This window comes from Lissotriton vulgaris, chromosome 1_1 (genome assembly GCF_964263255.1).
Source record: "Lissotriton vulgaris chromosome 1_1, aLisVul1.2, whole genome shotgun sequence".
Taxonomy (NCBI): Eukaryota; Metazoa; Chordata; class Amphibia; order Caudata; family Salamandridae; genus Lissotriton; species Lissotriton vulgaris.
Genome location: NC_141685.1, coordinates 204029113 through 204048519, shown reverse-complemented (window position 1 = coordinate 204048519; position 19407 = coordinate 204029113). Strand labels below are relative to the sequence as shown.

The following is a 19407-nucleotide window of genomic DNA, read 5'->3' as shown; positions in this document are numbered from 1 at the left end:
AGTAGCAGCCACTTGTCCAGCATCTGCCACTGTAAGGGCAGCCCAATCACCACCTAATTCATTTGCGTGATCTTGGTGACGAATCTTAGCCCATACCGGTTGCGGTACGACATTGCCAAACAACATGTCGATATCGGCAAGATTCATTATCGTAGCGTCTACGAGCTGCGATAACTCCTTATAATACCCAGAAGGATTTTTACGAGGATCGGGCAAAGTTTGTTTCACCTGAAGCACTTCCGATCGTTTCCATGGGAGGTGTATCCACACTCTCTGGAAATGTGCTGGTACTGGCTGGGCACCAGTATTATCAGCTGGTACCCAAACTGGCGGAACTTCACGCATAGGATATTGGCCAGACTCGTCTTGTTGTTCAATATCCTCAACGAACAATGCATGAGGAATAGGAGCGGGACGAAGAGATAACAACCGCTCAATAGCACGTCGGACGTTAGTATCGACTATCAGTCCAGTTGCGAACTGAAGCCGGAGTTCAGACAGGGCGGTCAGCACCTCGTCAGGCGCATTGGCCACTATCTGATCATGAAGGAACTTGCACATTTCGTCAAACACATATCTCTGAGTTGGTATGTTGAATTGATTAAACGTGTCGAGGACAACACGTGGTGGATTTCTAACAGGGTTGACCATCCAACCCATCGCCATATTATATAGCGCAACACGTTCTCTGTTACCGGGAAGCTGACTACGTCTCTGTGGACCATCAGAACCAGCAGACCCAAAAACAGGTCCGAGCGACTGAAAGAAGTTTGTTGCAAGGGGAGAATCACGATTACGAGTAGAGGGAGAAGAGTAAGACACAGGACTAACAAGAGGAGGAGTAGCGACAGTAGCAACAACAGGGGTTAACAACACAGGAGCAGTAGCGGGAGCAGGAGTATGTGGAAGCGGAGGAGCAGTAGGAATAGAAATAGACAAAGGAGCAGGAACAGTCGGAAGAGCGGGTGCAGGTTGAGGAACAGGCGGAGGAACAATAGGTGGAAGAACAGGTACGGCAGGGACCACAGGAGCTGCGGCACCCTGTACGTACGGAGGTGGCGACTTCATAAGATAGGACATTAAAGAATCCTCAACTGCCTCTTCCTTCTTATCCGACTCCGTAGGCAAAGCAGGATAGCATTTGTCTATGGTCATACGCTGTAGCCTCTCAAACACTTCCTTATCCTTATCCTCCTTATCACGCTGAAACTGCTCAGCTTTCTTTACTATAGTAGCAACATTATCTCGCTGACTACGTTTATTCTGTCTGATTTCTTTCTGTCGGGCTTCTTTGCGCCACAACCGAAAGGCATCAAACATGGCCGGCCTTGATTTACGTTCGAACAACTTTATTTCTAGATTATCTAAGATCGACGCTTCGAAGCTACCGTGAGGTGGCCAACGAAGATCGCCGTCTTCCTTTGTATATTTAATCCAGTAATCGTTAAAAGCAATCGGGCCTAGCCCATGTTTGCTATATAAATCATAAGTAGGAGTTCCAACCGGAGGTATCGGACATGAGTCCTCCAGCAGGGAATCCGCACCACAAGGTCTAAAACAACTGAACAAAGTACTGCGACCAGGCATCTTGCACACTAGCCGAGTTTCACAAACTTCAAGGGTTACGGGATTTACCAAGTCCCAGCAAAGAACAAAACCCTCGGTCTTTGGCGGCTGCAGTCGTCAAACAATACAACAACAACAAAAACGCTAGCAAAGTGTCACCGACAAAAACACTCACACAGCGTTTACAACAAAGGACACTAGTGTCAACAACCAAGAACTCTGGGAGCGACCCACAAATACTTAACTCAAAGATCGATGGCGTCACCAGGAAGGCCCGTCAATCGTCTCGCTATACCAAGGTCTACGCCAGGCGCCAAAACAGGTCTACAGTCAGGGCAGCAGTCCGTCGCAGCCGTCAGGAGGCGGGAATCTTCGCGGGAAAAGTCTTCGGGCCACTTATTTCGACAACAGGATCGATGAAGCGGAGTGCACCTTCCCTCGGAGATTTCACACGAAGTTCCTCACGATCGTCGGGCTTGGACCGGTACCACTGATGCAGCCCCACGTTGGGCGCCAACTGAAGGACTGGGTTCTTTTGGACCCAGCGGTGCCAGGGCACAACACCTGAAACCTTCGTGGGTAACCTGCTCCGGCGTACAAGTCACAGAGACACGGGACACTTCCTTCGGCGTCAAAGATTCAAGGTTTATTTGCTGCAGGGAACACAGAAGTCACAGGAAGTACATCGAGTGTAGTTCGGGGAGACTGCTTCAAATTGGTTTTGTGGATCGCTCCTTTTATACAGTTTTTACCCATAGGCTAACATTGAACACAAAAGTTTACAACCCGGTTCCCACATTTAGCTCTCAGAGGGGTCGCTTTGGTCACTTTGAAACACACAAGGTCCGGAACATAAGTGCGGAAACATTTGGCGGTTCCCAACTGTAAAAACCCATCTTCCCACCATTAGCAAATTCCAATCAGCAGTAAAACAGATCGAAATAGGAACGAAGACAGGTGCAGAGGAAGATGGAGACAGTGGGGAGATCGGAAAGGGTGTAAAAGGGGAGTGTCGAGGTAACACGAGATACAGGCATCAAAGGGACGTGCCTAATGAGATGCACGGCTGAGACAATAAGCCCGTGCGGCAAGATGAGCCTCGAGCGGCGCCATCTGCCTTACAGCAGCATCCCCCTCGTCATAAAGACACTTACAAAGGACATGCGTCTTCCGCAAATATCTTGGGAGTCCCAGGGTCGCGAAGCGGACAGCGTCCGTTCGCTGGCTACTTGAGGGCAAGAGACAAAATGGATGCCGTATCTAAGATGGAACCCGTGGGTACAGATGAGAAACCCACATAACAAACGAACGGTTTAAGTTAGCACAGCGAAACTGCGCACACTTACTAAACTCGTCATTTGCGGTTCATAGATACTAGACTCGACCATATTCGTGCGAGTCGAAAACACCACTGACAATTGTCACGGAACCTCAGAGCGTTTTGTGGTAGCCAGGATGGCCGGAGAGGACATGATCGTGACACGTGTAAAGGGCCTTCTGTTGTTCGGGTACCCCTGGAAGATGTCTTTGGTCTCCTAGGCGCAGTGAACCGCTCCCACTCGATCCACCATCTTCGTCCCCTGTCGGGACAACGAGATCGGACCGTTTCCTGTCTGGTTCTGCCTGGCCAACGGAATCCATAGAAGCGACTATGCCCTGGAAGTGTTTCTCCGGTATGATGGAGACAGGCTCGTGGTCTTCGGCGTCTTCCTCGGATTCAGCCAGCCGCGACAGCGCATCAGCCTTGGCGTTGTCTTTCCCTGGCCAGAACGTGATCACGAAGTCGTACTCGTTGAAGAATAGGGTCCAACGGAGCTGTCGGGCCGTGAGGGCACGTGCTGATCGTAGGAACTGCAAGTTTCTGTGGTCTGTGTAGATGGTCACCTTGTCTTTTGAGTCTTTCAGGAAGTGACGCCATTCCTCAAACGTGGTTTTGATGGCTAGGAGTTCCCGATCAGACACGGTGTAATTGCGTTCAGCGGGTTGGAGTTTCTTGGAGTAGAAAGCCACGGGATGCAGTTGACCCGTATCGATGTTTCGTTGTGAGAGCACTCCTCCTATGGCGTCCCTAGAGGCGTCTGCCTCTACTATGAAGGGTTGCTCAGTGTCGGGATGCACCAGGACTGGGGCTACGGTAAACCGCCTTTTTAGTTCTTGGAAGGCGTCGTCTGCTTTTTGGTCCCAACCAAAACATACCCCCTTGCGCAGCAGGCGCGTAATGGGAGCCACCATCTCAGAGAAGCCGGTGATGAAGCGACGGTAATAGTTGGAAAAGCCGAGAAACCTTTGGACACCCTTCACTGACTCCGGTGTAGGCCACGACAGGATGGCTTCCACTTTTTTGTTGTCCATTTGGATGCCCGCCGGTGTTATGATGTGCCCCAGGAACTCAACAGACGTAACGTGAAACACGCTCTTCTCCAATTTTACGTACAGACAATGTTTCTCAAATTGCTGCAGGACGGAACGCACGTGTTGAACGTGCTCTCCGGTGGTCTGGGAGTAAATCAAGATGTCGTCTATGTAGACGATACAAAAGATGTCGATGAAGTCCCTCAACACTTCATCGATGAAGAACTGGAACGCTGCAGGGGCGTTGCAGAGTCCGAAAGGCATGACCTGGTATTCGAACAGGCCGAACTTCGTCCGGAAGGCGGTCTTCCATTCGTCACCCTTCCGGACTCTGACAAGATGGTAAGCACCCCGTAGGTCTAGTTTCGTGTAGATGGAGGCATGTTTGACCTGGTCCAACAGGTTGGTGATCAACGGTAGAGGGTACCGGTTTTTTACGGTGATGGTGTTCATCGCACGAAAGTCGATGCAGGTCCTCAGATTCCCTTGCTTCTTCGACACGAAGAAAAGGGGAGAAGAAACCGGAGATCTGGAGTGACTAATAAACCCGTTGTCCAGGTATTCGTCTAGATAGGAGCGGAGGTGGATGTTCTCCTTTTCCGTGAGCGAGTAAATCCTGCTGCAAGGCAACGTAGATCTGGGAATCAGATCGATGCGGCAGTCGAACGACCTGTGGGGTGGCAGAGTGTTGGCTCCCTTCTTGTCGAACACTTCCGCTAGATCCAGATATTCATTCGGTATGGTTCCTTGGGAAACCATTCCCATGCCTATTACAGGCAACGAGTGCGCCTGTATGAAACGAGGGCCCAACAGGTCGTCCTTTGCGTAACAGGTGCTACTGCAGTGTTCTGATTCCAGGTGGATGGTTCTGGTCACCCAATCGATGCGAGGATTATGCTTCACCAACCATGGCAAACCCAAGATCACCTTAAATTGAGGGGCGTCTATGACGTCGAAACTGATGGACTCGGTGTGGTTGTTTGGGAAGGTCATAGTCATGTTCTCTGTTCGGTGTCTGATAGGGCCAGAAGTTAGGTCTGTTCCATCAACAGCCTTGATGGGTTCGGGTTGGGCCTTCGTCACTGTGTCAATGCCCAAGGCGCGGGAAAACGCTGTGTCGATGAAGCAGCCTGTCGCCCCCGAATCCAACATGGTGGTTACCACCCAGGTTCTGCCCGCCAGATTCCGTAACGACACGTCCATGCCGACGTGATGACTACCGTCATATACCACAGGGATCGCAGATGTACAAGACGAAGAACCCAGAGGACGGATCCCCATGTCTACTGGGTTGTCTCGTTTCCCGTCTGGTCGCCTTTGCTAATGGGCAACGCGTACGGTCTTCTGCCTCGCGGTTTGGAGGGCTTAGCAGGGCATTCCCTCACGAAGTGGCCGTTTTTTCCGCAATAGAGGCACTGGTTCTGCTTCCTTCTTTTTTCCCTTTCTTGACTGGTCAAGGGTCCTCTTATGCCTCCGATCTGCATGGGTTCGGACGCTTCTCCCTGGGGAGTGGATTCCTCTTTGGCTTTATCGACGCCCTTGTCCCCAACGGGCAAGAATCGGTTGTCGTTGTCTTTTCCCTTGTCGATCTTTCTTTCCTGGAGTCGGAAATTCATTTTCACCACCATGTCTATGAAAGGACCTATGGCTTCGGGTGGAGCAGGATACTGCGAGATGAGGTCCTTCAGGTCATCCCGTAAACCCCAATAGAACACCGATACCTTCTTGTCCTCTGGCCAGTGGGCCTCGATGACCAGCCTGTTAAACATGGTGACATATTGGAGTAAGTCTTGGTTGCCTTGTTTGAGGCTGAGTAACTCGTTGTCTGCGGCCTGCACGAAGGTATGACGAGCGAACATACACCGCATGGCTTCCTTAAACGTTGGCAGGTGGTTAAGCATGGGATCGTCGTTCTCCACCAAGGAAATGGACCACTGCGCTGCATCCCCGCCCATGTAAGATAGTATATAGGCAACCTTGGAAGCATCATCGGGAAAGGCCGCGTTCCTAGCCATAAAATGCAGCTGACATTGATGAATGAATATACTGTACTTAGAACAATCGCCGTAGAAGCGTTCGGGTGGTGCCAACTGCACAGGATGGGGAGTGACCACCTGGATGGTTGGCGGTGGTGGAGGATCCCCCAAAAGTGAATGTTGGTTGTCTCAACAGGCCTTCCTGTCTGACTCTAGGGCTGGGAGTAGTACCTCAAGGACTGGTGATCCCGGCTGCCATTTGAACCTGTAGGGCCGTTATGTCATGGCGCAAGGCAAGGTTCTCTGTCTGCATGGCAGCCAGCATGACTGCGATGTCTTGCAGAGTGACCTCCGGGTCGCCCATGTCGTCTGGGCGGAATGAGTACCGTGGGCTTTGGATTCTGTCAGATGCCCCACAAGTCTTACCTTTGCTTGTGGTGCGATTCCGCAGAGACGACAAGAGCACCCGTCCCTGTACCCACCTAACCCTCGTGGAAGGAAATCCCCAGCAGGGATGAGATGGACGCAGGGATGGGAGCCAGGGTGTAGGGTAAGGAAAGCGTGGAGCTGGCGGGGAGTTCCGGTGTCAACTGAAAACCAAGAAAGAACAAGGTTATGGACAGACCCAAAAAGGAACCACCCCCCCCACACACACACAGACTGAGCAACCGTCTGTGGACTCACCTATGTTTCCGGGAAGGCAGGACCTCAGATGTGTTCAGCTCTGAGGAGTAAAGGCGAGGGTCCCCGAGTTCAATCCAAAGAATGCGCTCCTGCGCGTATCACAAAAGCTATAACAAAGAAATGCGCTCCTGCGGGTTGCACCCCACGTAAACCAAATGAAAAGCGCTTCTGCGCGTTGCACCCAACGTAAACCAATTGAAAAGCGCTCCTGCGCGTTGCACCCAATGCACACAAAAGAAAAGCGCTCCTGCGCGTTGCACCCAGTGTACACAAAATTAGACACTCAACCCAAGAATGCAGGCTGAGCTGTTTCCCTTTGTTCTGCGCTCCTGCGCGGTGGGAAACTGATAACAGTCCTGGAAGAACCCAGGTGAAGTTTTACGAAGCGCTCCTGACAATGCTGTCTCAGGAATACCGAGTTCCGCTCCAGCGCGGATTGTCTCCCGTAGAGACGGACAATGGCTTGCAGGTCCTAGACAGCGCGACTTCAGCGAGGTTTCTGGAATCCGAAGCACCGATCCGGCGGGAAACGCGATGTTTAAGCGTTTTCCCCCGGAAGTGCTTCTGTGCTCTGCAGCCCGGGACTAGACCGGGTACTCGACTTCCGGCCGGAAGTGAGTATTCTGGTCGCCCGTGTGTGCATGCGGGAGGATGGCCGGCCGCGGCAAAGCCGCGAACCGTGACATGCAGTAGGTGTTGACCAATCAGACTGGCCGCCCTATGATCAACCATTCTGGCCACCGCATGATCAACCATTCTGGCCACCGCATGGAGGGGAATCTGATTGACCACTTGATGTCTACAGCACAGAATAGGAAGTTTACTTTATAACCTCTTATTAAATTAAATTGGCCAGTATTTTCACGAGCATTGAATGGTAATAGCTCTGTGATGAACTGTCTGACATTTCAGATAAGCCACATTTATGGGAAACAGGGATTCACTGAGCTTGACATTTTGCTTTCGTTCAGGAAGGAAAACTGGCATTATGGAGGCCCCTCCGCCACTGCAGTATTATTGTTTTTGCCTCCATCAAAGCGTCATTCATAGTATCAAGTGTGATGTAGATATCATTCAGTGATACTTGGCTGATCACTTGATTTGTTACAGTTCTAAAAAAAAAAAAACTCAAGTTTGCTGGTTGAGGTCCTTTTCATGGTATAAAGTTACCGACCCAGCTTGCCAGTTGCACGTTGGCAGCATTAGGCACGGGAAATATATGGTTTGAGGCACCTTTTAAACACCAAGACCAGGGTGGTGCTTCATACAATTCAGTAACTTGTGCAGAGAAGGGTCTCCAACCGGTTTATCTCCTCTAATGTTGTCAAGGCAGGTCAGCAGAGCTGAAGATCAGGAAGTGTTTTATATAATCTTTTGGTGAATTGGCAGATAGCTCAGAGATCTAATTTCAGTTGAATAGTTTTGCAACGTGAATCTTTCTGGATTCACTGTGCATATTCCGCTATCTGGTGGTTGGGTCCGGAATCGTAGTCTTTTTTTTTTTTCTCTTTTTTTTCTTTTTTTTTTTTTTCGTAGCCCAGGTGGGCGTCGACGTCCCACCATTTGGTGTACCATTGGTGACGTCGGCATGCGTGGGCGCCATCTTCAGATTCTTTTTTCCGCCGTTGGGTCTGGATCGTCTCCTGAAGCTCCACAAGTTTTGGAGGAGAAAAGGAGAAAAATAAGCGAATTTCTTCAGGAAAAAACTCGAAGACCAGGTAGAAGATCATCAGAGCCGCGACGACGAAAAATGAGAGGAACCTAGAGATCTTCGACGTCCGAAGGAGAATGCGCACACAGGGGGCCCCCTGAGCGCAGTAATGGACAACACACCATTTAAATTCTGCCGTAATTGCCACCACAAGTACGTGCAGAGAGACCAGCACCCGGTCTACTACCTCGGTCTGCCTATCTACCACGGGAGCAAGGACTGCAACGCCTGCTCAGTCTTCACGCCGAAGACGCTGAGGATTCGGGAAAAACAGAGGATCGCTCAGCACACGATGCAGGGCAAGGGCAAGGCCCCGTCGCTGTACGACCTGGGCCTCTCCACCGAAGGTCCAAATGTCTCCACGGTCGCAGAGACCGATAAGAAATCGTCAGACAAGGTAGGAGAGTCTACGACCCCGAAACCCTCGACAGGGCCTCGAAAACCTGAGGCTGACTCTCGAAAATCAGTCTAGAACCTCGAAGGGAGCACCGGCGTCGAAATCTTCGACAGAAGCTGCGGTCACCGAAAAACAGCCCAGCGGATCCTTCGAGAAGGACTCCCAGACGGCAAAGACCAGCGAAAAGCAAAGGTCGTCGAAGCAATCTCCCGAAAAGGGATCCTCGACGAAGGAGAAGGAGAAGGAGCCGAGAGCCGCTCCGACGTCGACGGGGCCGTCTAAGAGGGTGGCCGAATCGCTTGACGCCGAGCAGGCCGCACAGATGGAGAAAAAGAAAAGAAGGCTTGAGGCCGAGATGGAAAGGAAAACCTCATCCAGAGGAAGAAGGACTTCGAAGACAAAATTAAAAGCTTCAGGATCCCCTCGAAGCCCCCGACGGTCCTCGAAGAGATAGAATAACACTAGGAGTTCGACACCGAAGAGCTGCCGAAAACTCCGGAGCCCTCGGAGCAGGGAGAAGAGGAGGACCTCTATTACACAGAGGGTGATTATGGGGACCCGCGTTCGAGCTACGACTCGGGATCCTCGACGGCTCAGGACCAGGATTGGCAGGATATCGAGGCCGAAAACCCGGAGGAGGCTGTGGAGACATACCCCTCGAGGCCTTCGCCGCCAGACGACCTTGGGGCCTACTATGAGGTCGTCAAGAAGGCTGCGGCAGCTTATGGAGTCAAATTGGAGGAGGAGAAGGCGAAGGCAGATTTCCTGCTGGAAACCTTGCTCTCCGCACAGACAAAAAGCCACTTCCTGCCCATGCTGAGGAGTATTATAGCACAGGGCAAAGTGGTGTTCAGAGAACCATCTACCTGCAGGTCAGTCACGCCAAGGACGGAGAAAAATTACAAGTTCTCCTCCCAGGACCCCCCTTACATCCAGGGGACAGTTTCAGCAGACTCAATTATAGCTGCAACGGCCAGAAGAAGGGCTAACGTCCCACAACATCTGGGCCACCACCTGACAAGGAAAGCAGGAGGATGAACCTAACAGGCAGAAATATTGAGAGAAACGCAGCAATGCACTGGAGGATGGCAAACTCCAATGCCCTTCTCAACAGGCACCAGTACCAGCATTGGGACGAGATGAACCAATTGCTCAAGCACCTCCCAGAGGAACACCAGCAGAGAGCCGCTCACCTCGTGGAAGAGGGAAAAAGCATCGCAAACTCGTGCCTGAAGACAGCCTTGGACGGGGCAGAAACATTCAGCAGGCTGATGGCTATAGGAATCAGAGAGAGAAGGCAAGCCTGGCTCAGGATCTCAGGCTTCAAGACGGAGGTTCAAAACAACATCCTGAACACCCCTTTCAATAGAGAAACACTGTTCGGAGCCCCAGTTGATGAGAAACTCACCCAACTGAAGAAAGACAACGAGACGGCAAGGTCCATTGGGGCCCTGCAATTCAGGGGGATTAGAAGAGGCACTCCTACGTGGAGGCCGAACGGAAGGGGTGGAAACCAGCAAGGACAATCTCACCAGGCGTGGGTCAACAGAGTGACAATCAAGGTCACCAGGGCCAGCAGAAGCAAAACTGGAACTATCAGAACAGGGGCCAGTCCTTTCGCGGGAGAGGAAACTGACGGGTCCAGAGAAGGAGAGGCGGTAAACAACCCCCCTCTAAGTGACTTCACACGGAAAAAGGTGCTCACCCACTCAAACCCTCCGGGGGAGGAGCACGGGAAAACAAAGAGGAGAGGGCTACACGGACAAGACACAAAAGAACATGTAACACCAGTAGGAGGCAGGCTGAGATTTTTTCTCCAGGAGTGGAGAAAAATAACCACAGACAAGTGGATACTCAACATCCTACATTTCGGATACTGCATAGAGTTGGAAAGAGACAACCAAACAGAAAGCCAAAGAAAAGAGAGCACTCGGGAAGAGAGCTGCTATTGCTCCAAGAGGAAGCTCAAGAACTCCTCCTGAAAGAGGCCATCGAACCGGTCCCATTCAAAGAACGGAACAGGGGCGTGTACTCAAACAACTTCCTGGTGCCAATAGTGGACGAAAGCCTAAGATCTACGGTTCCTAATCCAGTATGTAAAGACTCAAAAATTCAAGATGACGTCCCTACAAGAGGTCATCCCACAGATAAAGGCTGGGGAATTCTTGTCCACCGTAGACCTCAAAGATGCGTACCTGCACATCCCCATGAACAGGCAGCACAAACACATGCTAAGAGTCACAGTAAACAAGGATCACTACCAATTCACAACCCTGGCATTCGGTCTAAAGTCCGCACCAAGGGTATTCACCAAATACCTCGCAGCAGTGGCCTCACATCTGCGAAGAGAGGGGATACACGAGTACCCCTACCTCGACAACTGGCTCATAAAGGCAGGCTCTTACAGGACATGCAACGTTCATGCATGGCAGGTCACAAGAAGGCTAACAAGCCTGGGATTCTCCATACACGGGGGAAAATGCTCGATGGAAGCGGAGCAAGTGAAGATCTTCCTGGGAGCTCAAATCAACACTGTCCAATGCAGGGTGTTACCCAGTGAAAAGAGGACACTCAGCCTACTGAGGGAGAAACGTCACTACCAGAAGGGGCGAGCTCTGACAGTGAGGACAGTGAGCAAGATCTTGGGAATGATGGGGTCATGCATACACCTGGTCCCCAATGTACGCCTCCAAGAGTGGCTGCAACAGCAATGGTCACAAGCTACAGGAAGTTGGGAGGGTCTACTGGTTGTAACGCACAAGGTGCAGGAAGAAATGATGTGGTGGACCAAAGAGAGGATAACAATAGGGAAGCCTCTAACGCCACCGGACCCAACAGTGACCATCACCACAGACTCATCCCAGAAGGGATGGGGCGCACACATGAACAAGCTCAGACTGAGGGGTCTGTGGAGCCCAGTTGATGCGGTCAGACACATCAATTACCTGGAGCTGAAAACAGTGTTGCTTGCCCTTAAGGCCTTTCAGAAACAACTGTACAACCAAAAGGTGCTGATACAAACAGACAACATCACAACGATGTTTTACATCAACAAGCAGGGGGGAACTCAATCATTCCCTCTGTCAAGCTTGGCACAGGAAATCTGGAGATGGGCAATACCACTCAAAAAAGACCTGCTAGCCAGACACCTGCCAGGGAAGGACAATGTAGAAGCGGATTGGCTCAGCAGGCAGACTTCACAGCATCCCACGAGTGGGAACTCAACATACAGGAAACAGAAAGACTATTCAGGAGGTGGGGCACTCCGACAATAGATCTGTTTGCAACACGCCAGAATGCAAAATGCCAGTACTTTGCATCCAGACAAACAGAGGCACTATCCCAGGGGAATGCCCTATGGATAAACTGGTCAAAAACATTTGCCTACGCTTTTCCCCCGGTACCACTGATCCCCAGGGTTATCAACAAATGCATGACGACAACATGACGCTCATCCTGGTGGCACCACAATGGGCCAGGCAGACCTGGTACTCGCATATAATGGAGATGACGCAGGGTCCACCCCACAAGTTCTCAAAAAGAAGAGACGTACTCTCCATGGAAAACTGAGAAGTTCTACACCCAGAGTCTGAGAGCCTCCGCCTCTCAGCTTGGCTCCTGAGGACTTAGAGTTCGCACATCTAAAACTACCAGAGAGCACCCTGCGGGAGGCAAGAAGGCCCAGGTGTTGTAAGAAAAAACTCCATAGAAAGATGACCAGGGAATCAACTGTGCTAAGATACCTCACGCACCTAATAAAAGCTAAGCTAAGCTCATCCTCGCTGAGGGTACACCTGGCAGCGATTGTGGCATACACAAGAGGAGAAACAGGGAGAAGCTTCTTTACATCTCAAGTAGTAAAAAGATTCCTGGGAGGGGCTAAGAGAATAGCTCCACCAAAAAGGATGCCGCCGCCAGCTTCGAACCTAAATGTGGTACTGACAGAGCTCATGAAAGCACCTTTCGAACCCATCCACAAGGCATCACTGCAAATGCTGACAATGAAAGCGGCCTTTCTGGTGGCAATCACCTCGCTACGCAGGGTGAGCGAACTACAGGCACTAACACTGCAGGAACCCTACATCCAGATACACAGTGACAGGGTCGTAATGAGAACAGACCCGCACTTCATGCCACAGGTGGTGTCAAGGTTCCACATGAATCAGAGTATTCAAATTCCTAGCTTCTTCCAGAACCCCACGACAAGCGCTGAGAGGGCGCTCCACACTCTAGACGCAAGAAGGGCAGTGATGCACTACATTGAAAGGACGAAGGAACACAGGAAGAAAAAGCAGTTCTTTGTATCCTTCGCAAACAGTTACCTGGGTAGACCAGTGACTAAGAACACCATAGCTTGATGGATCGCACAAATGATACAATTCTGCCACAAGCAAGCGGGGTAGGAGCTAACAGGAGGGGCACAGGCCCACTCAACTAGGAAGAAAGGAGCAACAATTGCCTTTCTGGCCAACAAACCAATTCAGGACATTTGCCTGGCGGCAACATGGGCTTAAGTGCACATGTTCCCTAAGCACTATTGCGTGGATGTACAGTTGAACAAGGAAGCACAAGTAGGACAAAGAGTGCTTAAACATATATTCAACAACCAACGCTCATCTTCCACCCAGCCGCCACTAAAGTAACGAAACCGCTACAAAAGCTATGCACAGCATAGAGAATCCAGAAAGATTCACGCTGCAAAAAGAAGTTTCTTACCTGTCGGTGTAGTTTTGCAGCTTGAAGATCTTTCTGGATTCACTAGCGAACCCACCCGCCTCCGCCAGAAAGATGAGGCTGGAGAAGAAGGTGGAAACACATGGAATAGAAAGCAAGTTGAAGCTTACAAGATACGTGAAAAGAATTACGTTGGAGAAAGGTTTAACAAACATAGCCATGGATTCACTACAAGGACACAAAAGAAAAAAAAAAAGAATCCATAGATAGCGCCCAAGGGTGGGAGCTTCCGCCGGAAGCATGCCGACGTCACCGAAGGTACACCAAATGGTGGGACGTTGACGCCCACCTGGGCTACGAAAAAAAGAGAAAAAAGACTACGATTCCGGACCCAGCCACCAGATAGCGGAAAATGCACAGCATAGTGAATCCAGAAAGATCTTCAAGCTGCAAAACTACACCGACAGGTAAGAAACGATTAGTTGTCCCCATTTGTCCCCTTTCATCCCTACATGGGGCCAACTATGGAAACAGCCATGACTTGGTCAAAATATGACTGAGTCCAGAAATGGTTCGAACATTGATGGGTGCAGGGCAGGTCTCCAGCCGGCATTCTTCTGGTGGATGCCCACCAACATTTTCTGCTGGATGCATTTTTTATAGTATCTGTTCTCGACTATCCAATCACCAGAACAAGTTTGAAAACATGTTTCCTGTAGAAGATTAGCCTACAGTATCGCTTGAGCTGAAGCTGCATGCTGTGATCTTAGTTATACATTTTTCTGCTGATTGATTTAATCTTCATTATGGGAATAATGGCAATGAAAGAGGGGGAGGGGTCTAAACAAATTTACATAAGAGATCATAGACCATGCTGTGGATCAGGATCGTACGGCTTGAGATCACCTGCTGATAGAAGGCGATCCACTGCTGTTCCTTGCTCTGTTTCCGTCTGTTATTCAAGGTCTAGTGATCGACTTGGCTACAGCTGGAAGATCCATCAGGATTAGTTCTTCGCCATAGTCCACATCCCCTCTGGCTCCCTTATAAGATGGTCCAGAGCAGAATGGCTGCTGATTCTGGGCTGCACCATGGTTGGAAGATGGCTTCATCAGAATTAACCAATATATTTCATGAACGTCAGCAGCTTTTAGTATTGATGCTTCAGCCAGTTCTGACATCTAATCAATGATGTCCTTTTAGGGCCTAAACTTCGATGATTGCTGTACAACTCATGTTAAGTTATGAACTTTTGTGAGTAATTGTCTCTAAATGTTTTCAACGTTTCCAGTAGGTTGGCATAATAATTGTATTTTGCAATAGGTTTTTGATTGGCTATTATTTGTATAGTGCAGTTCTAATTTAGAGGTATTAGAATCTTTACGTAGAACAACCGAAACAGAGGAATTTAATTAAATCCCAAGAAGAAGGGTGACTGCTAAGAAAAGTGCTTTGAAAAGATGGGTCTGTCTTTGTGATGTGAAATGAGTGATAGGGCTGGTCTTAATTTTTCACTGCTCCACTGGTGTGTTTGTACCTAGAGAATCCATAGTTGTTATTTTTTTTTTAATTTGTTTTTTTTAAAGACCTTTATTGTACAATTCTAAAAGATACATTATAAAGCCTATAACCCCAAGGGCCGGCAACGTTACGTACAATTTCTGTTCAATACTGTCAAAGTGACACAGCCCTTCAGCCGACAACCCTGGGGTCCGGCGGTGCAGTCGAATACAATGTACATAGGTCTGTCTATATGTCTTTCGGATCGCCTGCAGGTCTATGGGTTTTGTTTTTTGTTCAAAAGTATTATCAAAACATGAACAATCAAACGTGATAACCTTACAGTCAGTCAAGGCAATGTAGCAATCTAAAATCACATTCCATCAGATAATGAGACTCAACGCCCCTATAGGATCTCAGAAAATTCTCACTACAAGTGTCCTACTCCTGTGACAGTGCCCTTCTTTATCTATCCCTCACTTAATTCCTCATCTGAGCTATCATCATCAAGTTCTAGCAGTGGATCACAAATGTCCCCTCTGAAAGTGTTCCATGCAGCCCAAATCTTATTCCATTGCTTCGGGCATTTTCTGGTGGCATATACAGTACGTTCAGTGACCATGGTTAGGTCCATGTTCTTGCTCCACACCGACAGTGTTGGCGCCTCATAGTTGTTAGTTTTTGTTGAATGATTTCTAGGGTAGATCGGATTTGGCTCCCAGTAATTAAAATAAAAAAACTCTGCCTTAGATAAGTTCCTCAAGTAAGTAGGCAAGCTGTTTAAAAGAGGTTGCTCAGCAGGTGAAGCCATTCATGCTTCTTGCTTCATTGCATTATGAAAGAATCCAATGAGATTTGTCACTATTCAATGTAGAATCTGTCACTTTGAGCTACAATTGGGTGTTGGCATATCCATGTTCGCCTGATAAGTGATCCCAGTTGCTCAAAGTGGAGCTTGTATGGTGATACTGGCAGTGTTGATTCTTGAGGGGATCCTAAGTTCAAGTGGAAGTGTCGGGGCTTGGTATGTCACTGTTGTATAAATCAAGTTACTCCTGTTAATAGCAGAGAGAAGCAGTTAAGTGTGCGCCCGGATCAAATGCGGGCAGGGCATTAATGTATAGAAGAGTATTGTGGATGGTAATGTTGAAGGCTACCAAGAGGTCAGGCTCGATCTTAATACTGTGTGTATTTTTGATATCAAGAATCTGAAGTGCACTGTCAATTACCTGCAAAGTAGTAGTCCTACGTTCTGCATTAGGGTCTAAACTTTGATTGGATGCTACACAGGAGATTTTTTTTTTTTGAAGTGATTCTGATGTTCTACGCTTACTTATGTTTTCTGTGATTTATTTATTATTGTTTGTTTTTTGCCCAAGGAAAGGTGTATTGTATACCAGGCTTAAGTGCTCTTGTTTGTTTTGTTGGACGTTTTATTTATTCTATTTTCCTAAAAAAGCAGGGAGGCTTGAAAGGGAGGCGTTATTTGATTGTATTGATCGGTCTTCTTTGGAAGAACACTGGGTTTTATCCAATTTACTGCTCTGCCATCCTCTATAATCAAAAATGGTTTCATAGAGGACATGGCAGTTAAGAGAGTATCTTTGTCAAGAAGGACGACAACTGAATTTTCTCAGGTTTCTTAAGGTTTATTTATTTCCTTTACTAGGATTTAGGTTGTCAATACCATAGTTGGAATAGTCTAAAGTTCCAAGCTTTTAGATAGATGGAGGCCAGAACAGCATGTTCGAGGCATGTGGGCTGCTGAATTCTTATCTTAGCATAGATCGCCGCCTAGTGTTGGGTCTGGATGTTTGCACCTTGTTGTCTTGGAAGAGTCTTCGAAGTATCACGAAATAGGTGACTCCTCCCCTGGACTACAGTGCGCTTGGGCATCTTCAGATTGTTTTTCTCCACCATTGGGTTTGGATGCACTTCGACAACTCCAACTTCGGGACCGAAGTTTTCAAACTTTCTAAGGCCAAAAACCTTATGCTTTCGACGGTATTGTTTCCGCTCGGTATCCCTCGACTCGACAACTCTTTCCATCTATCTCTGGTAGTCGATGCGGGCCGTTGGGCCTTTTCGACGCCAAGTGGGCATCCTGCCGATGGAAAGGACCCCGTTCAAAAGATGCCCACAATGTTGATCCAAGTTTCCACATAGCGAAAAGCATACAGTATGCAACAGGTGCCTATCTCCGGAGCAAAACGTAGAAAACTGTCCAGCTTGTGCTCCGTTCCTGTCGAAGAAAACTATCCGGAACCGAAGAGCTGCTCGACAAGAGATGCAGCGACAGGCACCTGAACCAGAAAACATTTTCCACGACTAACATGAACTCCAAGAGGCAGCGGACTCCGACCTAGAACTAGTCACAGTAGAAGACCAGTCGGACTCCGATGATGACATCCCACCGGGGCAAACCGTGAGTACAAAAGCCCCTTCCCTGCCTCCACCTCCAGACAAGGCTCCGGTCAAAGCATCGCCTAAAATCCCTAGCCGCGACCGAAACACCGCTTCAGAAGCGCCCGCCTTCCGGCTCGGTTCCGAAGACAATACCCAAGCCTTCCGGTACCCCGGGACCGAGCAAAACACTTACCAAAAAGGCCGTAGACTCAAAAAGGGCCGCAGAGCCGAGAACAGGCGCCGACATTAAAAAAGTCGCCGATCCGAAAAAGGCCGTAGAACCAAAGGTCGTCGATCCGAAAAAGGCCGTCGACCCGAAGAAGGTCGTCAATCCAAAGAAGACTGTTGACCTGAAAAAGGTCATCACCCCGAAAAAAGGAATCTACCCAAAGAAAGTAATCGATCCGAAGACTGCCACCAAGCCGAAAAGGACCGTCGAACCGAAGAAGGTCGTCGAGCCGACAAAGGACGTCGAGCCGAAAAAAGCTCAACAGAAAAATAAAAACAAGCAAGCGACCAATCCAAAAACATCGGCGCCGAAGCCACGGACCGTGGAAGAAGAGCTCTTTCAGCCTGATCCAGCGAGCCCAGACCTAAATAGGCTGTATATAGAACCTGATACAGGACATATAGCAGTTTACAATAAGAACAAGAGAAGACGAACACTGAGGCTCCTTCTCCTGTTCCTCTTAAGAAAAAGGACTTTGGGACATCCCTTTCTAGACCTTTCACACCTCCTCCTTTCACTCCTAACATGCCTTATGTTCTTTATTCTCCTACACCTCCACACTATGATGAAGAAGAAGACATGGGTGAAGACCCTGATGATCAAGGAAACCAGGATCACACATGGGGCGATCAGAATGACCCTGATGACCCATATGATACACAACCCATAGCCGATCCCTCGACATACCCCACAAAGCCATCTACTATTGACGACACTGTCTCCTTTAACCAGTTAGTTGACAGAGCAGCTCAGTATCATGGCGTAAGCATGCACACTGACCCTGTAGAGAAGGATTTCTTATTTAACACCTTCCCAACATCAGAGAAAAGTGTACGTATACTCCCTATGCTAAAGGGAGTACTAAAGCACGCACCAGACATCTTTAAAGACCCAGCCAGAGCGCGTGTCCTCAATCCAAGAATTGAAAAGAAATATAAACCAGCCCCTACAGACCCCTCTTATATCAAGCCTCAGTTACCACTAGACTCTCTAGTTGTTTCTAATGCTAGGAAAAGGGCAAATTCCCTAACAGCTGATGCCCCCCCTCCTGACAAGGAGTCAAAAATCTTAGAAGCCTCAGGGAAAAGAGTGGCAACTCAGGCAGCAAATACCTGGAGAATTGCCATTACACAAGCTCTCCTAGCACGCTATGACAGAGCACACTATGATGAACTGGAGGGATTATTACAACACCTACCAGAACCCTATAAATCAAAAGCTAATGACGGGGGCGTGGTTTGGGCGCCCATCCGGATGGCGGCGTGAGCCTGACGCTCCGCGCCTGATCCCGGAATTTATCCTGTGTTCGGCTACACAAGCACCGGTCAGGGACCGGACTTTCTGCCAGCGGCGTCCTGGAGGGGTGAAGCAGAGATTGCGAGCCAGCGGGGGCCGAAGCACGGAGCGGAAGGTCGAGATTGCGGAGGAGGACAACGCCGTCCGGACGAGCTAAGATGGCGGCGGCATAAACCCAAGGCGGCTGAGCGGAACACTAAAGAGCCGCGGCCCACAGTGGGACTGCAGTGACGGTGCAGGCGGGCTTGGAGTGGGCGGTAAGAGAGCCCTGCAGTTCGACCTACTGTGGCAAGAGGAGAGTTGGGGAGAACGCGGAGCCCCCTTCCACCTCGGCGGAGGGGACGCCCATCCCCCATCGTTGCCGTAGCGGATGCTCATGCACGGCCCTGCAAGTGGGGGGGGCGCCCTTGGCATATCGAGACCCTCGCACGAGTGGAACACTGACGCGGTGCTGCTGAAGTGAGCAGGGAGGGAAGCAGCAGAGGACGTGGACTTTTACCCGATGCGGGGGCTGCCCGCATCGACTGAGAGGGAGTCCTGCGCGAGGGAGAGGGTCCCCCGGAGAAGGCGGTCGGCCGCTGTGGGTGCTCCTGGAAGGGACGCGCGGTGCTCAGAA

General features: G+C 49.6%; 1 pseudogene; it reads left to right on the top strand.

Annotated features, from left to right (window-relative positions):
• Positions 1 to 9008: 9008 nt before the first annotated feature.
• LOC147740880 (uncharacterized) lies at positions 9009 to 18532 on the top strand (annotated as a pseudogene).
• The last annotated feature ends 875 nt before the right edge of the window (positions 18533 to 19407 follow it).